Here is a 14,332-nt window from a genome sequence, read left to right as displayed (position 1 = left end):
AGAGACAATAACAGAAGACATGCTGGTGGAAACATAGTTCACTTAGCTGGAGTCTCTGGTATTGCAGGCTTGAAGTGGGAGTGATGAACCCAATGGTTCTTTCTGGCAACCTTGACAGCTGTGGGAGTACTCAAGGTAACTGTATAGGATCCTAGGGATGTGAGCTGTCTCCTTTGATGTAAATTTTGATCACCAGGTTGAGTTGCCAGCAGATCATCAGGTATTTCAGGAATAGTTTGTGGCCCCACAACAAGTGGTGGATCAAATGCAAAAGGATGAAGAGCCTGTAAGGACCTAACAAGTTTCCCATTAGTGACAGCAGCCAACTTACCATCTTGGACACGTGGGATCAAAGAGGGCAGTTGGCTGTCCATGGCCTCAAAGGAACTAAGGTCCTGGAGGTAGGGAGTACGTTGTGCACACAAAAGAGCAAAAGGAAGGAGACTTACCCTATTTTCACCAGTCTCAAGAGCCAGTTTTGAAATAGTTTCCTTTATGGTTTTGTTCATTCTTTTTACTTGGCCTGAATTTTCAGGCCGGTAGGCACAAAGTAATTTCCAATTGATTTCTAAAGCTGCAGCTAAAATTTGAGTGATCTGAGCTATGAAAGCTGGGCCACTGGTGGACCCCAGGGAGGTAGGCAAACTGAATCAAGGCACTATCTCATAGTGGAGATTTTTAGCTACTATGAGAGTTGGTTCAGCCCAAGTGGCGAATCCTTCAGTCCATCCAGTGAATGTGTCTACAAGAACTATGAGATATTTATGTCTGCCTCTTCCTGGACCCATTTCAGTGAAGTGTATCTCCCAGTGGTCTCCAGGGGTAAGCCTTCATTGTCTCTTTTAAACATCTGTGGTGGCCAGCTTAGGGTTCACTTGAGACATTTTGAGCATTTTTGGTTGATCTCTTTAGTCTCTACTTGGCCAATTTGGTTCCCCCAAGTGAGTGGCCCAATGGCTCTGCAGGGTGAGCTGGAGGCCCGACAATCTGCAGCCTTCTGGAGAAAGTTGGGCCTTTAAGCTGTTGGTTGGTCTCAAGTCTGAATAGGATGACTTGAGTAGCATGGGTGGCAGAGCTGGGAGGAACATTATAGGCCCCACTGGTTTTAGTGCCTCCTCTCTGGCTGTCTTATCAGGGAGGGCATTTTCACAAGCTATTGGGATGTCTTCTCATTGGTGCCCCAAACAATGTATAATGGCAACCTTTCAAGGCAACCAAATAGCAGCCAGGAGGTCTAAGATCTTTCCTGCTGAGGTTAACAGTTCTCTTTCTTGACTAATGGCCCCATTCACATGGACATTAGGAAAAGCATACCAACTATTTGTTTCCATCTTGGGGCTTGAGTAAGGACTATCAGTTCGTCCACTGAGCTGAAGTTCTCAACCCTAAAGCTTGGGCCCATATTACCTCAGTTTTGTTGGTCACCACAGCTTCTGCCACTCGAGTATCTTGGAGGTAACTACTGTTGTCTGTGAAAAGGATGGCTTCAGGCTGGGCAAGCGGTACATCAGTCAGGTCAGTTCACAGGCTTGAAACTGAGTCAATAATACCCATACAATTATGTATCAGCATTGAGGGGTCATCATCAGGAAAGAGAGTCGCTGGATTGAGGGCAGAGGTAGACAGGAACTCAATACAGTCAGTATTCAGTAAAAGGGCATAGTACTGGAAATGCAAGCATTGGAAAGCCATCTATCAGGAGGTGACCACAGTAGTGTCTCCATAACATGTGGGGCCACTATCTGGAGTCTCTGGCCAAAAGTCAACTTTGTGGCTTCCTTGGTTGCAGTGGCTGCAGTTGTCTGCAGGCAAATTGGCCACCCAGAAGCCATGGGGTGAAAGATAGGCAATGGGCCTCTTCCAGCACCCTAGATACTGGGTTAAGACCCTTTTGTTATCCCATGACTCTCAGCCACATGTAATTAGAAAGGCTTGGCTAGGTCAGGGAGAGTGAGGGCTGGAGCATGCAGAAGAGCCTGTTTTAAATCATTGAAAGCTTGTTCCTCTAACTCAGTCTAGGTTAAAGGTCCACATGGATTGCCTCCAGTAGAGGTGCAGAGTGGCTGGGCCATTTCAGCAAAACCCAGGATCCACAACCAGCAGTAGCCCAAAGCACCTAGAAATTCTCTAACTTGATGTTTAGTCTTTGGGGAAGGGATTTTTAAGATAGCCTCTATCCTTTTATCTGACAAAGTCCATTTTTCTTTTTTTTAATACACACCCCAGATAAGTGACTTTGGGCAGGCAGAGCTGTGCCTTTTTGGCAGAGACTTGATAGCCCAATTTGTCTAAGTCTCTCAATAGGACCTCCGTGGCTTTCAGATAAGCGGCCAAGCCTGCAGTGGCCAGCAATAAATCATATACATATTGAAGCACTGTGATGGAGGGAGTTCTGCCCCAAAATCTTGTAGGTCCCTCCTCATGGCCTCATCAAATAGAGTTGGTGCATTTTTGAACCCTTGAAGTAAACACATCCAGGTCAGTTGTCCTGATTCTCCCATCTTAGCATCTATCCATTCAAAGGCAAAGAGGGGTTGACTTGCCAGAGCCAGTGGTAGGGTGAAGGCATGCCTCAGCTCCAGTGTACAGTAGCAGATACGCATAGGAGGCAGCAAACTGAGCAAAGTACATGGATTAGGAACAGTGGGGTGTAGTGTCATAACTCGTACTTACCTCTCAGAGGTCTTGGACAGGCCGACAGTCTGAAGTCCCAGGCTTCTGGACAGGTAGCAAAGGCACATTGCAGATTGACTTACAAGAAATCAAGATATTGGCCTCTTTTAGCTTTTGAATGTGCTTAGAAATTTTTTTCTTGGCTTGTAAAGTGAGTGGATATTGGCAGACCCAGATTGGGGTGGTCCCAGGGTTAAGAATGACTACGAGGTTGATTGCAAGTCCTGCTGAGTTGGACTCTGCCCAGACCCTAGGAATCTCCTTTTACCACTTCTGTAGCAACAGAGTTGGAGAGGAGCCTGACAGGGGTGAGTCCCTAGAAACAAATATCCTTCAGTCAGAGGGCAAGTAAAAAGAATAGCAGAAGGAGGAGTGGTAGTGATCTCTGATCTAGCTTTCTGAAGATCTCTAGTCTTCCTGTGAAACCCAAGAGTCACTGAGGGGTTTGTGTCCTCAAAACAAATTTGAGCCTGTAACTTGTGGAGTAAGTCTCATCTGATCGGGGGTAAGGACATTCAGGCATGACAAGGAAAAGTGGGTTAGGGACCCTCCATAATACTGATCTAAATCCATGGGTAAGCCTTTATTTTTCCAGTTGTTCCTTGAATGCTCTTCGTGGTTTGAGTCAAGGGACCCACTGGTTATTGTAGGACTAAATTGCTCACTCCTGTGTCGACCAAGAAGCTGATCTTTTGGGCTATCTCCATCTACTCGGAGAATATCTTATCTTTGAATCTTTCTAGTCTTTGAAGCTTCTTTTTTAATATCTGGGGCCAACTGGGAGACAAACGCGATATTTAGGGCACATCTATTCTCAGGTGCCTCTGGATCAATAGGTGTATAGGAGGCGCTCCAAGAATACAGATGGAGCTTTGTCAGGTCCCTAACTTACCTCTGTTCAGACACATTAGTTGGCTTCTGAGCAGCTGCTTTTAAAAGCACCCAAATGAGTCTGGTGAAACCATAGGAGAGCCTCCTTATCTTGAATAAGGCAAGTGAGGGGCTTGGGGCAGAAGCCCAGAAAAGGGGTGCGACAGCTGGCTGGGCTTATGTCCATCAGGGAAGCCATGCTGTTGCTGTGTTATTGGCCCTGGGGAGCTGGAAGCCACCATTGCCTCGGCCACAAGGCATGGGCTTGGGCGTTGGCTCTGGCTCCTCTGGAGCTGAAGCTGTCTGGTCGCTTGTGTTGCTGTTGTGCTGGGAGTTGCTGGGCAGGAAACAGTTACAGTGCTCTGGCTGACTGCTCGGCACTCTGGGAGGAGGAAGGGGGTTCCAAGCTATGCTCTGCAGTGGGAACCCAGAGAAGTCTGGGCCTCAGGTTTCAGGGTGCGGGGACACATGGCAGGTGCAGGGCCTGCAGGCCAGACAGTACCCCTCTCACCAGGGGACCTGCTGGGTGGGCTGCACTGTCGTTTTTCAGAGAGTTGAAATAGATCTGCTAACACAAAGAGAGGTTAAAAGTCCCTTCCAGAGGCCAACAGACTCCAAAAGTGAGCCATTTAAATTTACAAAAAAAAAAAAATTGGAGCTTCCCTGGGTAAACAGGTTCACCGTAGGAAGAGGCTCTCTGATGAAATTCCTGAAAATGGTTAAGAACACATTGCAAAGGCATCAAAAAGCAAAAGTAGACTGACCCAATCACATGAATAACAAACATTAAACCAGTGACAAACAAGATTAACAAACAAAGACAGAAATTAACCGAGAACTAGTTCAACAAGTCAACAAGTTAACAAGTTAGTTCCAAGCAACATCTTGTCTGGAAACAGTCTTGGAGATTTTATTGTTGCGTCCAACATCTCCAAAGACCCACTGAGGGGCATCCCGACAAAAACTAGAACAATCTTTCCAGTAAGGATCTGGACTGATCACTACCAATTAGTGTTCAGGGATATTGGTTTCTCTTACAGATTCCTCAGGGCGGTGAGGAACATCTCTCAGCAGTTACCCTGAGGAACTGCCTCAAAAGGAGGCTTGGATCCTATAACCCAGGGCGAGCCCCCAAATGAGGTAGGTTCATAAACAACAATATAGGAATCCAAATTGATAAATTTAGAATTTAATTAACTAAGCTCAGGACCACTCATATAAAGACCCTTCCCCCTCGTTCAGGGTCCAAACAAGTGGCACCAAACTCGAAAGTTACAGTTTTTAAAAGACATCCTGTTGGAAACAATTTAGCTTGAATCTTTCTTAATTTTTAGTTGATACCTGTATCCTGCTTCTTTTGTTAAGCAAGTTAATTTTGCTTCTGTAGATACAGCTCATTCTGGTTTTCTCATGGGACTTATACCCTGAGTAATTTTCCATTTTTCTGAATACAGGGCACTAGTTAAATGCAGGGCTTAAGATGGCATCAGTTATGCCAAGCTACAACAGTTTGGAGTATAAGAGCTGTGTGGAGAGGGAAAGTACAAGTGAAATTGAGTTCTGGAGTGGAATTTTTATTAAAAGGAGTACAGGACAGGTTGGGATAATATGACAGCTGTGTGTAAAGAAAGGGTTTGGAATCTATAAGGAGTAAGTCCTCTCCGGGGAGGTCCTGTACGTTAGTCATCCACTCCCACAGTGGAGACCACAGCCCAGGAGCATCGGCCTGAAAACTCAGGAAAAACACTATGGGTGGCGTCCATGTCAACAAGGAAAGAGAGGGTTTTACCTGAGATGTCCAGTGAGACTTGGGGCTTTGAAAGAGAGACTTTGGTGAGGTCATGGACCCAGAGGCTCATCAATCCTCTTCAGTGGCGATGCCAAGCAGATCAGCCGGTGATGAGTCCCAGGTGGCGGTGTCTTATCCTGTAAGGGCAAGGAAGGTGATGACTTCCTGGCTCTCTGGCAGACATGGCAGTCACACTTCCAGTGGCCCTCTTTGTTGCAGATGGTTCCGGTTCCCAGTTGTGGCTGCAGGTCAGGGCAGGCTCATGGCCAGTGTCGTTTTTCTGCCACACTTGAAGCATGGTGGGGGGGGGGGTGTCTCAGGGGTTTGTGTGGGTTTTTTTTTTTTCAGCCTGTGTTTTATTTTGAGCCTTGAGTGTCACTGCTGCAGCTGCAGCTGCTGTGGCCAGAAATTGGCCTTGGAGGTTTAGCCTTCGAGGTAACCTTTTAAGGTCATCCTGTTTTGGTTGTTTTTGTCTATTGTTGAAGACATGGAAAGCCATATATCCTGGTGGGATTGAGGGCCAAGGACTGACCTTTTGAATTTAGTCTGAATGTTTGATGCTGCCTGGGAAATAAAATGGGAGTTTACTCTTTTGTTGAGGGGATAGAGTAGAAGTGAGGATAACACAAAGGTCTTTGTAGACAGGACTGAATAGTGAAATTAAGCTTTTGGTACCTTTCACCTCACGAAGGGGAAGGAGAGTTTGGGGTGAGCATAATGTCAGAGGTGGCTGGGGTAGGAAGAAGGAAGCCAGTGAGTGAGAAGGGTCGCCAGGTGGTGGCAAGTCTGAGAGGCCTCAAGATGGCGGCATGAGGAAGGAGTGGGATCTGGCAGTGGAGACGACGGCAACGGTGGAGAAGAGGAGAAGCAGGACAGGGTGCCTTGAGGGGGAGAGAGGACAGCAATGCAGGAATAGTGGGGAGTAGGAGGTAAAAGCCAAGACGGCGGCAGAGGAAAACAAGGGGGGCTTTGTGAGTATGGTGAGAGCGGGGAGGGCAGAAGGGAGATTGTCTGTAAGGTCTACAGCACTGTCAGGTAAGGGGTTTGGCGGAACAGGCTAAAAGCATCTGCTTGCCCCACATGCCTGAATGGAGGGCTGCATGTCCTGAGGGCAGAAAATGCTTTGAAGACAAGGAACTTGACTGTTTGCTGCTAAGGTAACAAAGTTGTGTAAATCCTGGAGGGTGGCAGCTGCTATCAAGTTGTATTGAGGACAAGCCATCCCCAGTAAAAAACTAATTTATAGCCTAAGAGGTGCCTCTCAGACAAGGAGTGAGTGAATGAGTGTTTATTTAGAGATCAGAGGTTACAGGGGGAGTAGATGTCTCCACAGGCACCTGCCGAGCAGTGTGTTTTGTCCATTGTGAAGTTGGAAGTGAGCCAAAGAGCTAAAGCAAGTCAAGTCGGGCTCCTGTAAGGATGTGTCACCCCTGCAGGAAGTGTGAGTGAGAGATCCCCAACACCTATGCCCAGCAGTCACCACTGGTGGAATGGGGGGGAGGAGCGAAGGCGGAGCCTGGTCCTGGAGAACGTTGGGGGTATCCTGACACCCAGGACCAGCAGTTTACAAGACAGGCACCCCTAGTGAGAGTCGGCTCACCTGCGAGAACCTGAAAAGATGAAGCAGGGCCAGTGTTGCATGGATGGTGGCTAACAACGGCAGAGGCAGGAATCTTGCAGAAGAGAGAAGAGAAGGAATGAAACAGAGAGAGAGAACAGGAGAGAGGGCAGCTCATAGGTGAGGGGGGCTCAAACTGGGAGGTAGCCCCCCAGGAACAATGCAGCCCCAACCACTCCAAGTCTAAAATGGCACCAACTGATTGAGTATTTTTGGCACTCAATCTGAAGTGGCACAGAAAAAATGAGAGACAAGGAGGAGGCCTTTAATGCGGGCATGGGAGAGCTTCGTGGGCCGTGGGGTACAGAGGCTTTCGGACGAGAATAAAGAAGTGGGGCTACTTTTATCAGTTTGGGCTGGGGAAGGAGTTTGGGAGGTGGGCGAAATGACATATTAACCACTAACCTGAAAGCACACCTGCCTGTGTAAAACAAGAGATAGAAAGATTTACTGGGGGTGGAGGCCCGGCGGTTGTGGAGCCCTGGGATTGGAGAGGACTCGGTGCACATGCAAAAAGGGAGTGGAGAGTTTATCTCTGAAAAGAGAAGAAAAACAGAGAAGTTGCTCTGGGAGAGATAAGTTGTTTCTCCGGGTCCGGTATCAAGTTGAGAAGATTTAGCTAAACCCCAGGCAAGCAGAACCTTTAAAACCAATGGCCAATATCTACTAAATGAAGAAAGACTGAAACCTTACCCTTTAAAACCAGAAACAAGGGGCTGGGGATTTAGCTCAGCGGCATAAATACCTGCCTTGCAAGCAGGCAGTCGTGAGTTCGATCCCTGGTACCAATAAAAATGAAAAAGACAAAAAAAAAAAAAAAAAAACCCAGAAACAAGACAAGAATGTCTGCTATCACCATTCCTGTTCAAAATTATTCTCAAAACGTTAGCCAGAGCAACTGGACAAGAGAAAGAAATAAAAGGGGCATGGATTTGAAGTCATGAGCCTCTGCATAGAAGAGCCCAAAAATTCCACATAAAGACTCTTAGAATTAAGAGCCAAATTCAGTACAGCAGGATACAAAGTAAACACCCAAAAATCAATAGTGTTCCCATATATCAATAATAAACTCATCATGAGAGAAATTAAGAAAATAATACCTTTCATAACAGCACCAAGAAAGATGAAACAGGGCCGGGGATTTAGCTCAGGAGTGTAAGTATCTGCCTGGCAAGTGCGAAGTCATAAATTTAATCCCCGGTACAAACAAAACATAAAATACTTAGAAATTAATCCTAAATATTGAAAGACCTCTACAGTGAAAACTACAGTACTCTGAAAAAGGAAATGGAAGAAGACATCATCAGGTAGTAGAAAGATAACTCCTATTTCTGGATAGGCAGAATCAATATAACCAAAATGGTCATACTTCCAAAATATTTATTACAGATTCAATGCAATCCCAACAAAAATATCAATAGTATTCCACACAAAACTAGAGAAAACAATCCTAATATTCACATGGAACCAGAGAGACTTACAATAGCAAAAGCAGTTCTCCACAACAAAAGCACAGCAGGGCGCATCATGATCCTTTACTACAAAGCTACAATGATTACAAACAGCATGATACTGCCAAAACAAAAAACAAAAACAAAACAAACCCAGACTTGTAGATCAGTGGAACAGAAGAGAGGATGTAAAAACAACTCCAGGCACACTTAGCTACCTCATGTTTGACAAAGGGCCCAAATACTTTAACTTGGAGGAAAGATAGCCTCTTTAACAAAAGGTGCTATCCACACACCAAAGGTTGGACCTAGACCAGGAACAGTGAACCTTTTAGAGATGAGTGCCCAAACTGCACCCCAGATCCCACTTATGTATCTCAAAGTGCCAACACTGCAATTGCACTTGACTACTGAAGTTTTAGTTTAGAAAAAAAACAACTTATACATTATCTTTTGTCTTAAAAGAAAGCACACATGCCATAGGTTTGCTCCTCTCACCATACAACAGATAAACCAAAATAGATCAAAATCTAAATATTAAAACAGAAACAATCTGTTGCAAGATAAATATAGGTAAAACTCTTGAACACGTAAGTGTAAGCAAAGACTTTCTGAACAGACTCACAACTGCACAAGAAATAAGACCAATAATCAAAAGCTGGGATCACATCAAATATAAAACTTCGGCACAGGAAAAGAAACCACCAACAGTATGAAGAGACAACCTACAGAATGGGAGAAAAATTTTGCCAGCTATTCCCCAGACAAGAGACTAGTATCTAGAATATGTAAAGAACTCAAAAAAAATTATACTTCCTAAATTTAAGGAACCAGTCAAATTATAAAACACTGAGATCCCATCTCACTCCACCAAGAATGGCTGTCATCTAGAAATCACACAATAACACATGCTGGCGAGGCTGTGGGGAAAAGGAGCCCTTTTTCATTGCTGGAAGTGCAAACTGGTACAACTTCTGTGGAAATCAGTACAAAGGATCCTCAAAACACTAAAACTAGAAATTCCTTAGAGCCACCTGCTCCCCCACTAGGCATCTTCCTAAAAGACATAAAGACATCATATTACAGTCACCCACTGTGTACTCATGTTTATAGCAGCACAATTCATAACAGCTAAATTTTGGAAACAGCCTATATGTCCATATCTTTATCTAATTCACATATGTCTATATATGAATTAGATAAAGAAAATTCAATATTCTTACACGACAGAGCACTACTCTGCCATAAGGGATACACTTTAGGTTTTCGATGCATGCAACCAACATGAGTATAAGTAAGAAAACGAGTGATTGGATAAATGACTTGGACCACTACTACGAAAACCCCAACTCCCCTAGAATTCAGATCCAGCCTTAACTCAAAGACACCAAAATCTTCATACTGTCTTTGATTGTTTGGAATTTCGCTTAGTTTTCTAGATAAAGTTAGCTTTTAGGTGGAAGCTCCACTTTGTAAAGGGAAAGAATTCCCCTATTAATAGGGCTTTATTTAAAAACAAGGGTAATAGTCTCAGGGAAGTTTCAGGGTCAGTTACACACACAGTCCAGTCTCCTGAGGTTTAGTATACATAAGAGTAATTTTTTAAAAAGTAAATTTCCCCCTGGGCATGGTGACACATGGCTGTAATCCCAGCACTCAAGAGGCTGAGACAAGAGGATCAGCACAAGTTCAAGGCCAGTCTGGACCACATAGTGAGTTCAAAGCCAGCCTGAACTAATAAATGAATAAAAGATTTCTGTACTGCCACCCCTCTGGCTGTTGTAAAGGCCAAGTGATCTCAGTAACTTGTGTCATATAAATACAAGAAAATGCTATTTGTTAGGTTTTTGGTGTTAACTAAGATCTTTAATTTTAAAAAAAATCTATTCACATTCATTAATCTCATTTATTGAGAAAGAAATGGGGGCTCATATGTAATAAAGGTTGTTATGTGGTCAAACTATAAAAAAGATTTTGCAAAATTGCCGCTTAATCTGAGTTTTTGTACAGAACATCCAATTCCTGTTTTCTGACTGATGGTTTTCATGGGTCATCAACTTGGTAAATAATGTACAATTATGAGTCGATGTTCCATCAAAAAGAGTTGCTTTGACTCCAGCAAACTTAATGAACTCGTGGTTACCTCCCACAGCATTTCTTTCCTATAACCTTTGCTGAGAGCAATGCGGTCTCTGCCGGGACCTTGGAGTGGGGGAAATGTGACTATAAAGGGCAGCAGGAGGGAGGTTCGGGGTGATGGAACTATTCTGAACCCTCATTGTGTTGGTAGTCACAGGAATGCTGATACATATTAAAATTTATATACTCTTCACAAAGACACAAAGATAGGCAGTTTACTGTTGATTTAAAAATAAACTAATTGGCCCAACTCAAGGTGACTGTCTTCCTCACTTAGGAAACAGCAACCCAAAAGGTTGGGGTCTGCATAGAGTGAGAATGAGGGTCAGAAATCCACGGAAGACAGGCTGGAAGGCAGAATGAGAACTTGCATGCTGGGTAAACATGTTTCGAGCACTGGTTCATTCCTTTTCCTCTGGGGGTGGTGTTTTCCTGAAGGTCACCTTTATCTACGTTGGAGCTATGTTAGCCAGCTTTCTATCACTGTGCGTTGTCTGCATAACACAAGTCAAAGGAGCACGAGTTTGGTTTTGGTTCACGGTGTCAGAGGTCTCAGTCCTTGGCTAGCTGGCTCCACTGCTTCTCGGTCAGTGGTGAGGCACGAACACCACGGTACAACACGGCAGAGGGGAGCTGCTCCCCTCCTGGTGGCCAGGAAGCGAAGAGGCAAGGGCTGAGGACTAAGCATACTTCCAGGTCACACCTCCGCGGTCTGCTCCCTCCAACACAGTTCCCGCCTCTTATTTCTACCATCTTCCAATAATGCCATCAAATTACAATCTTGTCAATGGACTAATCCACTGATGAAGTTAGTCCTCATAAGCAGATCATTTCCCAAACGCCTTCCTCTAAACACACAGGTGGGTGGAGGAGAGACACTCTGGATTTAAAACATAACAGAGGCATCCTTCTTCTCTTTCCAATGGTAATGCCACACAATTAGCATGGGTCCATCTTTCAGTGATAAAGGGAATTAAAATCGAGGCTACTGCATGAATTTATAGACAAAAGCTTTACCTGAGAAGGAGAATAAAATGGGAAGGGTTTTTGGTTTGAGAAGAGCCAAAGAAGGCACAACTCAGACCGATCTATTTAAAAAATGGAAAAGGCCAGCTTTTACAGGGTTGCAGAGTGGCTAGGGTTGAGCTGACCATGATCTCAGTCTTGGTTTTTGCTGGCTGAAGGCTCTTCAGAAGTCTTTCTGATCTTGGGGCCAATTTGTTTCCTGAGAGAAACAGTTTTTGTTCAGGGCAGTCTCAATTTTGCTGAGGTTCTGCTAGAATCTAAGGTGACTGCAAGTTAGGGCAATGATTGGAGACTCTGAGGTGCTCATTTCTAGGGATTCTGAGTGGAACACTGTGAACACTGGCAGGGGAATGTCCTTGTAAATCTCTTACAACACGGTGTCCTCAGTCTTGAACAGGGATGAAACAGGTTAGGTCAACTTAGGGCTGATAAACCAGTTGCCAGTTTTTAGACAGATGCTTCTTAAATGATTGCCATGCCTGTATGTTGAGGGTTGAGCTGGAATCTCACTTAACGTCTTAAAGTGATTTTAGAAAAAAAAGATGGATACAAAATGAAGGCAGAGATGCCACACTTTGTTCCGTTTGGGGGGGGGGTGTTTTGTTTTGTTACTCCTTGGGCATTTATAGATAGGCCCCAGTGAAGAGGCCCAATTTTTAACCAAAGCAGTTTTTAAGTCCCTGTCTGCCTCAGAAGGGACCAGATATCATATATAGGTATAGCCTGGAAGTTTTCCTTTGCTCTCTGCAATGAACCCCAACTGTATTTCCCATCTAGTTCGTTCTTGGAGACACTGGCTTTAAGGATGCACTTGGTGACTGAGGTCCCTAAGACTTCCTGGCAGGATTATGGAATGAGGGGACACTCATACTTGCAATGGGAGATAGGTCCTCACTGTTTCCTAGGTGAGGAAGACAGTCACCTTGAGTTGGGCCAATTAGTTTATTTTTAAATCAACAGTAAACTGCCTTTGTGTCTTTGTGAAGAGTATATAAATTTTAATATATATCGGCATTCCTGTAACTACCAACACAATGAGGGTTCAGAATAGTTCCATCACCCCAAACCTGAAGGCCCAGGTGTGCACTTGCCTTTTGGCCTCTTAGTAGTTTCTATTTCCCTCAAAGTATCCCAGTTCCCAGTAATCGCTTCTACCAAACTTTCACCGTGGGTTCACTTGACCTTTATTTTGTAGATTACCTCAACTTGTTTTACTCCGAACACTTAACTTCCAGAGCAAAGCACCCGTCTCAGTAACTGATATCAGTCAAGACCCAGGGAAAAGGATTTTCCACATTAGCTCAGGCCCTTCTTTCTTGCAGCTCGAGATTAAATTCAAGACAAATCTGTAATTTGTGATTTTCTAAGAGCTGTCTTTAAAAGCAAATATATCTTTGGGTTATTTTGTTTTGTTTTTGTTTTTGTTTGTCTTTTTGAGACAGGTTCTCTCTATACAGTTCAGGCGGGCCTTGAGTTCACTTTGTAGCCCATGCTGGTCTTGAACTCAGAACTATCCTCCTGCCTCAGCCTCCTGAGTGCTGCAATTACACATGTGTGCCAGCAAATAAATGTTTTGTTTGTTTTTTTGTATGTGGTACTGAACCCAGGGCTTTCCCACATGCTAGAGGAACATTCTACCACTGGACCTCCCCACCAGCACTGGTGAAAATAATTTTCATACCATATTTCATTTAACCCAGTATGTCAAAATATTACCATCTCAATCTTTATATGAGAACTATTAATTCTATTTTGCACCCTTTTTTGTATGAAGTCTTTGGGCATCTCACTTTGGGCTGCATGCACTCACAGTGGCAACACAGGTTGAAGACAGCACATGGCTACATCAGTCTCTTTTTGAAAGCAGACTTTCACTCTGATCACTCTTGAGTGAGCCTCTGCCTAGGTTCTTCATTCAGCATCCTGCACTGTGCTAGAGGCTAGAAATACAGGCATGAACAAGATCTGTTTGATCCGAAGCTCATCTACTGAGGTGAGAGATGCTGAGACAATCCTAAAGTCACGTGAAAGAACCACAGCATTGGGGCACACTACCGGATAAGCAACTGGACGAGGAAGGAGGCTATCAACAGAGTTTTAAGGGAGCTGCAGCTGCTTTCCAAGGGTGTAACATTAGCTCTGAGAGGAAAGGGGCATTCGGGGTGCAGCTTGACCCGAAGAGCTGAAATGACGGAGGGTAGGGTCCAGGCCTAGGGTCTCTGAAGGGTACAAGCTTGGCCAGAGGAGGGGGAGTGGAAAGATAGGCAAGGTTGCACAGAAAAGAGTCTGTTGTCCAAGTCAAAACATCTGGAAACTGGCTTAGATTTCAAATGAAATGCAAACAGTCCCTGGACCTAAGCTCCAGCTGTGCTAGGGTGGCTGAGACTGGAAGGAAGAATGAACCGGGCAGGGTCAACTTCTGTTTACCACCATAGCCCAGGGCGTGTCACAAGCAGGGAGGAGAGAGAAGCTGCCGGCAGCCAAGTGCTTTACGGTTCCAGTAAGGTCTCCAACGTTCTGGGTGCTTCTTCCTGGAGAAAAGGAGGCTCCTCGCTCCCCATCACCCAGCACGGCCGCGCGGCGCAAAGGCATGTACCGGACGCCTGGAGACATAAGAAGGTGCCCGTCCCGCGCCACGCACCAAGCGACGCGGCCCGCGGCAGCCTGGCCCAGGGACTGCGGCGGTGCGGAGTCCCCCTGGCGCTGGGCGCCTCCTAATCTCGCAGGGTAAGCCGACGCGTGACCGCTAGGCGCGCGGCTCGAGGA

Source organism: Cavia porcellus, unplaced genomic scaffold (genome assembly GCF_034190915.1).
Source record: "Cavia porcellus strain 051 isolate PalLab524CR breed Dunkin Hartley unplaced genomic scaffold, mCavPor4.1 scaffold_25, whole genome shotgun sequence".
Lineage (NCBI taxonomy): Eukaryota > Metazoa > Chordata > Mammalia > Rodentia > Caviidae > Cavia > Cavia porcellus.
The sequence above is the reverse complement of the archived record's forward strand: the minus strand, read 5'-3'. Positions refer to the sequence as shown.